The 7,862-nt window shown below is 54.5% G+C and overlaps 1 pseudogene; it reads left to right on the top strand.

The window, feature by feature from the left end:
- Nucleotides 1-1,895: 1,895 nt before the first annotated feature.
- Nucleotides 1,896-7,862, top strand: part of LOC140402381 (prolyl hydroxylase EGLN3-like) — a 275,709-nt pseudogene continuing 269,742 nt past the window's right edge.

Here is a 7,862-nt window from a genome sequence, read left to right as displayed (position 1 = left end):
CCTCATACGACAAGCTCTTCATTCCAGGGATCATTCTTGTGAACCTCCTCTGGACCCTTTCCAAGGCCAGAACATCCTTCCTTAGATACGGGGCCCAAAACTGCTCACAGTTCTCCAAATGGGGTCTGACCAGACCAAGGCCTTATACAGCCTCAGAAGTGCCCTTGTATTCTAGCCCTCTTGACAGGAATGTTAACATTGCATTTGCCTTCCTAACTGCCGACTGAACCTGCACGTTAACCTTTAAAAAAAATAAATTTGGAGTACCCAATTAATTGTTTCCAATTAAGGGGCAATTTAGCGTGTTCAATCCACCTACCCTGCACATCTTTTTGGGTTGTGGGGGTGAAACCCACACAAACACGGGGAGAATGTGCAAACTCCACACGGACAGTGACCCAGAGCCAGGATCGAACCCGGGTCCTCAGTGCCGCAGTCCCAGTGCTATCCACTGCGCCACATGCCGCCCTCCTGCACGTTAACCTTAAGAGAATCCTGAACTAGGACTCCCAAGTCCCTTGGTGCTTCTGACTTCCTGAGCCTTGACCCACTTAGAAACCCCTCATGGTTTCAAACATCTCGACTGAATCGTCCCTGAACCGTCTGTGCCCGGAGGGGAACAAGACCCTCTTCTCCAGCCTCTCCATGTGAGCTGAAGTCCCTTATCCCTGGCATCATTCTGGCAAACCTCCTCTGCCCTCTCTCTCTCCTGGTCCAGCAATGCCGCAATTTTAGATGCTCTCACCCTCAGGCAGCCTTACCTCAGCGATAGTCTGTAACCTGCTTCAGTCCAAAGCACTCAGGGACTCCCTGCAGCCTTCCAATTCTTGCCTCGCATGTGCCTCCAATTTGTTTCTCCCATCATCGGTGGAGGGAGGAGTGGGGTGCTGAGAGCCTTCATCAACGTAGACTCCAAGTCCCGGAATGCCCTCCCTAAATCTCGCTGCCTTTCTCTCCCCTCCTTTGAGATGTTTAATGAAATTTGACCATGGTTTACGTCACCTGTCCTAATACCTCCTCGTGGCTCAGAGTCAAGTTGTGTTTGGTCATGCTGCTGCAAAGCATCATGGGATTATATACCATGGTAAAGACGATTCAGGCTGTTGTTGGAATCTAAGTGATCAGACCCAGGAAGATAGATACAGTACAAACTGGTCAATATGATCCTGGCCCAGGGAGGCACGGTGACGCAGTGGTTAGCACTGCTGCCTCACGGCGCCGAGGTCCCAGGTTCGATCCCAGCCCCGGGTCACTGTCTGTGTGGAGTTTGCACATTCTCCCCCATGCCTGAATGTGACTCACCCCCACAACCCCAAGATGTGCAGGGTAGGCAGATTGGCCACGCTAAAGTGCCCCTTAATTTGGGAAAAGTGAATTGGGGCACTCTAAAATTTTTTTTAAATGAGTACTGGCCCAAACTGTTTTTATTTCCCCCCCCTCCCCCATTGAATCATAGAATCCCTACAGTGCAGGAGGAGGCCATTCAGCCCATCGATGCTGCACCGACCCTCAGAAAGAGCACATTATCCAGGCCCACTCCCCCACAAACCTGCAACCCCAGCTAACCTTTGGACACCAAGGGGTAATTTAGCGTGGGGCAATCCGCCTAGCCTGGGTAGGGGGGGGCTCTTTCGAAGGGTCGGCGCAGGCTCGATGGGTCGAATAGCCTCCTTCTGCACTGTAGGGATTCTATGATCCCGTGCCGGGAGCCCTCCTTCTGCATTCAGTCTATGGGTGGGGGCACTTTAAAGGCAATCGTGGGGAGCCTGTGCCTTTAAGAGCATCCCCCAGTCTCGGTGCCGCTCTCTGCCGGCGGCGCCCGGGGTTGCAGGGGTTAATTTCAGGTCTGTTTACTGGGTCACGTGGGGCGGCTGTGCACGTGTAATTGACACACGGGCTGATGGAGAAGCGGCGGCGGCTCGGGCGCTGGGAGCGGGGCTGCTCCTGCGGGCTGGCGAGGGGGGCAATGCAGCTCCGGGGGCATGCAACTGATTAAATGCAAGGCCGGGCAGGCGGCGGCCGGGTGCAATCGGCCGGCAGCAGATTAGGTTTGGGCAGGGGAGGGGAAGCGGATGAGGCTGTGCAAGCCCGTCCTCCGCAATGACAGGGCGGCTCGGCTTGCGGAGAGCCATGGCTCCGGGGACTGAGCCGCTCGCATGGGGGAGCCGCGGACGGAGGGTGTGAGGGCACCGGGGGCTGCCAGCCGCCCTGTCCCTCGCCCAGCCGAGCCTCCAGCCTCGGGGGGGTTGCCAATGGGGCTGGAGGGTTGCAGCCCCCCGTGCCAGCTCCTGCGGGGCAATGGCATAGTCCCAGGAACAGGCAATGTATCAACCCAAATGGCTACAGTATCCCCTGGCACCCAAATGGCTACAGTATCCCCTGGCACCCAAATGGCTACAGTATCCCCTGGCATCCAAATGGCTACAGAATCCCCTGGCACTCAAATGGCTACAGTATCCCCTGGCACCCAAATGGCTACAGTATCCCCAGGCACCCAAATGGCTACAGTATCCCCTGGCACTCAAATGGTTACAGTATCCCCTGGCACTCAAATGGCTACAGTATTCCCTGGCACCCAAATGGCGACAGAATCTCCTGGCATTCCAATGATTACAGCATCCCATAACCATGCATTGGCTGCCCTGGGCACTGTCCATGACGAGGGTGGGTGCAGGCTGTACCACTGCTCCCCTCGGGACCTTCTGCCTGCCCTCGAACCGGCCCACGGGGCCCTCCCCGCCGGCCAGGGGGAGGCCCTGGGCTCCAGCTGTCGGAGGAGGGCGTTGGAGAGCCCGTGTCCGCAGCTGGCCCAGTGCCCCTGGCAGGGAGGGGGCAGCGGCGCCAGCCCGGGGGGGGACGGGGCCGCCCCCCCCTCCCCAGCCCTGCCCCAAGAGGAGGAGGCTAGAGAACGGGGAGAGCCCTGGCGGCCTGAGTCTGGTCAATGGGCACGGTGCGGAGCCCTGCCCTGGCAAGGATGCCAAGCGGAGGAAGGTGGAGGATGAAAACATGGTGCCCGTGGGGTGCCCAGGCAACACTGTGATGGGCAGGGACGTGCAGCTGAGACTCCAGGCGCAGGAACTGGTCAATAACTACATTGTGCCCTGCATGAACTGCTATGGCATCTGCATCAAGGACAATTTTCTCGGGGAGCGGCTGGGCAGCAAGATCCTCCTGGATGTTGTGAGCCTCCATCAGAATGGGACCTTGATGGACGGGAAGGTGGTCAGTCCCCTCAGTATTCCCACCAGGAGCATCCGAGGGGACAAGATCGCTTGGGTGGATGGGAAGGAAGAATCCTGCAGCAACATTGGCCTGCTGATGGCCAGGCTTGATGAGCTGATCCTCTACAGTGCCGGCAGGCTGGGGAATTACATGATCAACGGGAGAACTAAGGTAAGGGGGCTGAGGGGGAGGGGGGGACGGGGGTGGGGGGTGTGGGGGGGGGGGGTGTTGCTATGGCGGGAGAAAGCGACTTTACGGCTTTTCATAGAATTTACAGTGCAGAAGGAGGCCATTCAGCCCATCGAGTAGCACCGGCTCTTGGAAAGAGCACCCTACCCAAAGTCAACACCTCCACCCTATCCCCATAACCCAGTAACCCCACCCAACACTAAGGGCAATTTATCATGGCCAATCCACCTAATCTGCACATCTTTGGACTGAGAGAGGAAACCGGAGCACCCGGAGGAAACCCACGCACACACGGGGAGGATGTGCAGACTCCGCACAGACAGTGACCCTCGCCGGGAATCGAACCTGGGACCCTGGTGCCGTGAAGCCACAGTGCTATCCACTTGTGCTACCGTGTGTTTTTGCCTGTGTTTTTGTGTGCTGATGCCTGTCAGCATGTGTTTGTTGTGTGCCTGTGCATGTGTGCATTTTTGTGTGTGCGGGTGCGGTGTTTTTGTGCCTGTGTGTACGCGTTTTTGGGTGCGGTGTCAGCCCATATTTGGTAATATGTCAAAGTATCAAAAATGAAATGAAAATCGCTTATTGTCACAAGTAGGCTTCAAATGAAGTTACTGTGGAAATCCCCTAGTCGCCACATTCTGGCACCTGTTCAGGGGAGGCCGGTACGGGAATTGAACCGTGCTGCTGGCCTGCCTTGGTCTGCTTTCAAAGCCAGCAATTTAGCCCTGTGCTAAACCAGCCCCTGATGATCTCATTCAAATGAACTTGCAAAGCAGGAAGAAAGGTGCAGGACTCTGGGGAGAGGTTGGGGAGTGGCACTCGAGTGACTTCCCCCTTTGGAGAGACAGCGCCGATATTGTGGCCTGAATGGCCTCTATCCATGCTGTAACCATTCTGCAATTCTCTGTGGGGGAGGGGGGGGGGGTTAGTTTTCCACCCTCGCCCTCTCAACCAGCTCGGAAGCCCAGAATGAGGGGACAGCGAGGGCAGGGATGCACAAACTAGGAGCAGGAGGAGGCCATTCGGCCCCTCCACGCTCCGCCATTCGGTAAGATCACGGATGATCTAGTTGTGGCCTTGACCCCACCTTCCTGTTCACGTTTTCCCGCCTCTGGATAACCTTCGACTCCCTTTGCTAATGAAGAATCTATCTACCTCTGCCTTGAATATATTCAGTGACCCTGGGAAGAGAAAGAGGGTTCGAAAGATTCATCAGAGAATCCCTACAATGCAGGCCATTCAGCCCATCAGGTCCGCACGAACCCTCTGAAAGTGTGCCCGATCTAGACCCAGCGCCCCGCCCTGTCCCCGTAACCCCACCTAATCTGCACATCGCTGGACAATAGGAAGCAATTGAGCACCAATCCACCCTAACCTGCACAGCTTTGGACTGTGGGAGGAAACCGGAGCACCCGGAGGAAACCCACGCGCACACGGGGAGAACGTGCAGACTCCGCACAGTCACCCGAGGCCGGAATTGAACCCGGGTCCCTGGTGCTGTGAGGCAGCCGTGCTAACCATCGTGCCACCCAGAGTCACGACCCTTTGAGAGAAAAATATTCTCACCTCTATCTTAAACGGGAGACCCCTTATTTTTAAACTTATTTTTAAATCTTCTACACTTCCGGGGTCCGTATCCCTCTATTCCCATCCTATTCATGTATTTGTCAAGATGCCCCTTAAATGTCACTATCGTCCCTGCTTCCACCACCACCTCCGGTAGCGAGTTCCAGGCACCCACTACCCTCTGTGTAAAAAACTTGCCTCGTACATCTACTCTAAACCTTGCCCCTCGCACCTTAAACCTCTGCCCCCGAGTAATTGACCCCTCTACCCTGGGGAAAAGCCTCTGACTATCCACTCTGTCTATGCCCCTCATAATTTTGTAGACCTCTATCAGGTCGCCCCTCAGCCTCCGTCGTTCCAGTGAGAACAAACCGAGTTTATTCAACCGCTCCTCATAGCTAATGCCCTCCATACCAGGCAACATTCTGGTAAATCTCTTCTGCACCCTCTCTAAAGCCTCCACATACTTCTGGTAGTGTGGCGACCAGATTTAAAAAAAATAATAATTTAGAGTACCCAATTCATTTTTCCCAATTAAGGGGCAATTTAGCATGGCCAATCCACCTACCCTGCACATCTTTGGGTTGTGGGGGCGAAACCCACGCAGACACAGGGAGAATGTGCAAACTCCACACGGACGGTGACCCAGAGACGGGATCGAACCTGGGACCGCGGCGCCATGAGGCCGCAGTACTAACCCACTGCGCCTTGGGTAGGGTGCTCTTTCCAAGAGCCGGTGCAGACTCGATGGGCCAAATGGCCTCCTTCTGCACTGTAAATTCTATGAAATCTATGATAACCATGCTGTCCCATGTGGCGACCAGAATTGAACGCTATACTCCAAGTGTGGCCTAACTAAGGTTCTATACAGCTGCAATATGACTTGCCAATTCTTATACTCGATGCCCCGGCCAATGAAGGCAAGCATGCTGTATGCCTTGACTACCTTCTCCACCTGTGTTGCCCCTTTCAGTGACCTGTGGACCTGTACACCTAGATCTCTCCGACTGTCAATACTCTTGAAGGTTCTACCATTCACTGTATATTCCCTACCTGCATTAGACCTTCCAAAATGCATTACCTCACATTTGTCCGGATTAAACTCCATCTGCCATCTCTCCGCCCAAGTCTCCAAATGATCTAAATCCTGCTGTATCCTCTGACAGTCCTCATCGCTATCTGCAATTCCACCAACCTTTGTGTCGTCTGCAAACTTACTAATCAGACCAGTTACATTTTCCTCCAAATCATTTATATATACTATGAACAGCAAAGGTCCCAGCACTGATCCCTGCGGAACACCACTAGTCACAGCCCTCCAATTAGAAAAGCACCCTTCCATTGCTACTCTCTGCCTTCTATGGCCTAGCCAGTTCTGTATCCACCTTGCCAGCTCACCCCTGATCCCGTGTGACTTCACCTTTTGTACTAGTCTACCATGAGGGACCTTGTCAAAGGCCTTACTGAAGTCCATATAGACAACATCCACTGCCCTACCTGCATCAATCATCTTTGTCACCTCCTCGAAAAACTCTATCAAGTTAGTGAGACACGACCTCCCCTTCACAAAACCGCGCTGCCTCTCGCTAATACGCTAATATCCTCCTTGGAGGGCCAGATGGGGTTTTGGTTTACAGTCCCGCCTGAAATTCCGCACCCCTGACGGTGCTGCACTCCCTCGGTGCTGCACCGCGAGTGATTGTTGTGTGCTTGAGTCCCGGCGGTGGGAATTGATCCCGTGATCCTCTGACTCGAAGGAAAGGGTTGGGGAAAGCCCGTCACAGGAGGTTTATCTTATTTTTGATTTTCTGAAAATTTTGACCGGGTAGACAAGAGGTTGTTCCCCTTGGCTGGGGAATCTGGAACATGGGTTGGGGGGGGGGGGGGGGGGGCACTGTCTCAGGGTAAGTGTGACGGCCATTTTGGATGAAGATGAGGAGGAATGTCCTCACTCGGAGGGTGGCGACTATTTGGAACTCTCGACCCCAGAGGGCTGTGGATGCCCCGTCGTTGAGGGTATTTCGGGCTGGGGATCGAGGGGTATGGGGAGACAGGCTGGGGAGTGGAACCCAAGGCCCAAGATCAGCCGTGATCGAACTGAACGATGGGGCAGGATCGATGGGCCGAATGGTCGCCTCCTGCTCGATTTCTTCTTCTGAGGAGGCTGCGGGGGAGATTTACTGAAATGGCACCAGGGAAGAGGGACTTCAGTAATGTGGGGAGAGGGGAGAAGCCGGAATTGTTTGACGAGCGTCCGAAATAGGAGCAGGGGCAGGCCATTCGGCCCCTCGCGCATGCTCCTCCATTCAGCAAGATCATGGCCGATCTGTTTGTGTTGAATTCCACATGCCCAGCTAACCCCGATGACCTTAGATTCTTGTTAGGCGAGGGGGATCAATCTGCCTCTGCCTTAAAAATAATCAGTGACCTCTCCCTCCCTCTGAGGCACAGAATTCCAAAGTCACGGAGCCCTCGGAGAAAAACATTCTCCTCGGCTCTTTCCTAAAAAGGGCAATCCTAATTTTAAAACCGTGTCTTTCTAGTTCTAGACTCGCCCACAAGAGGAAAGATCCTGTCCACTTCCCCCCCTTGTCAATATTGTTCACGATCTTATAGACTTCAATCAACTCGCCCCCTCACTCTTCTAAACTCCAGAGGAGAAACAAGTCCGGCCTGTGCAACCTTTGGCATCCAGCTCGCTCCATATTTACCTCACGCGGCCCAGGATGTTGATAGTGGGGGATGTTGATGTCAAGGGGCAATGATTGTTGGGGTTGGTCATTGCCTGGCACCTGTGCGGCGCGAATGTGGTCCGTAACGGGACTCCCCATGTATAGGCTACAACACCCACAATCCTAATTACCGACTGGCGGGGCAAGTACCAG

The sequence above is a fragment of the Scyliorhinus torazame genome, chromosome 25 (genome assembly GCF_047496885.1).
Source record: "Scyliorhinus torazame isolate Kashiwa2021f chromosome 25, sScyTor2.1, whole genome shotgun sequence".
Lineage (NCBI taxonomy): Eukaryota > Metazoa > Chordata > Chondrichthyes > Carcharhiniformes > Scyliorhinidae > Scyliorhinus > Scyliorhinus torazame.
This window is presented reverse-complemented; position numbering and strand designations above follow the sequence as displayed.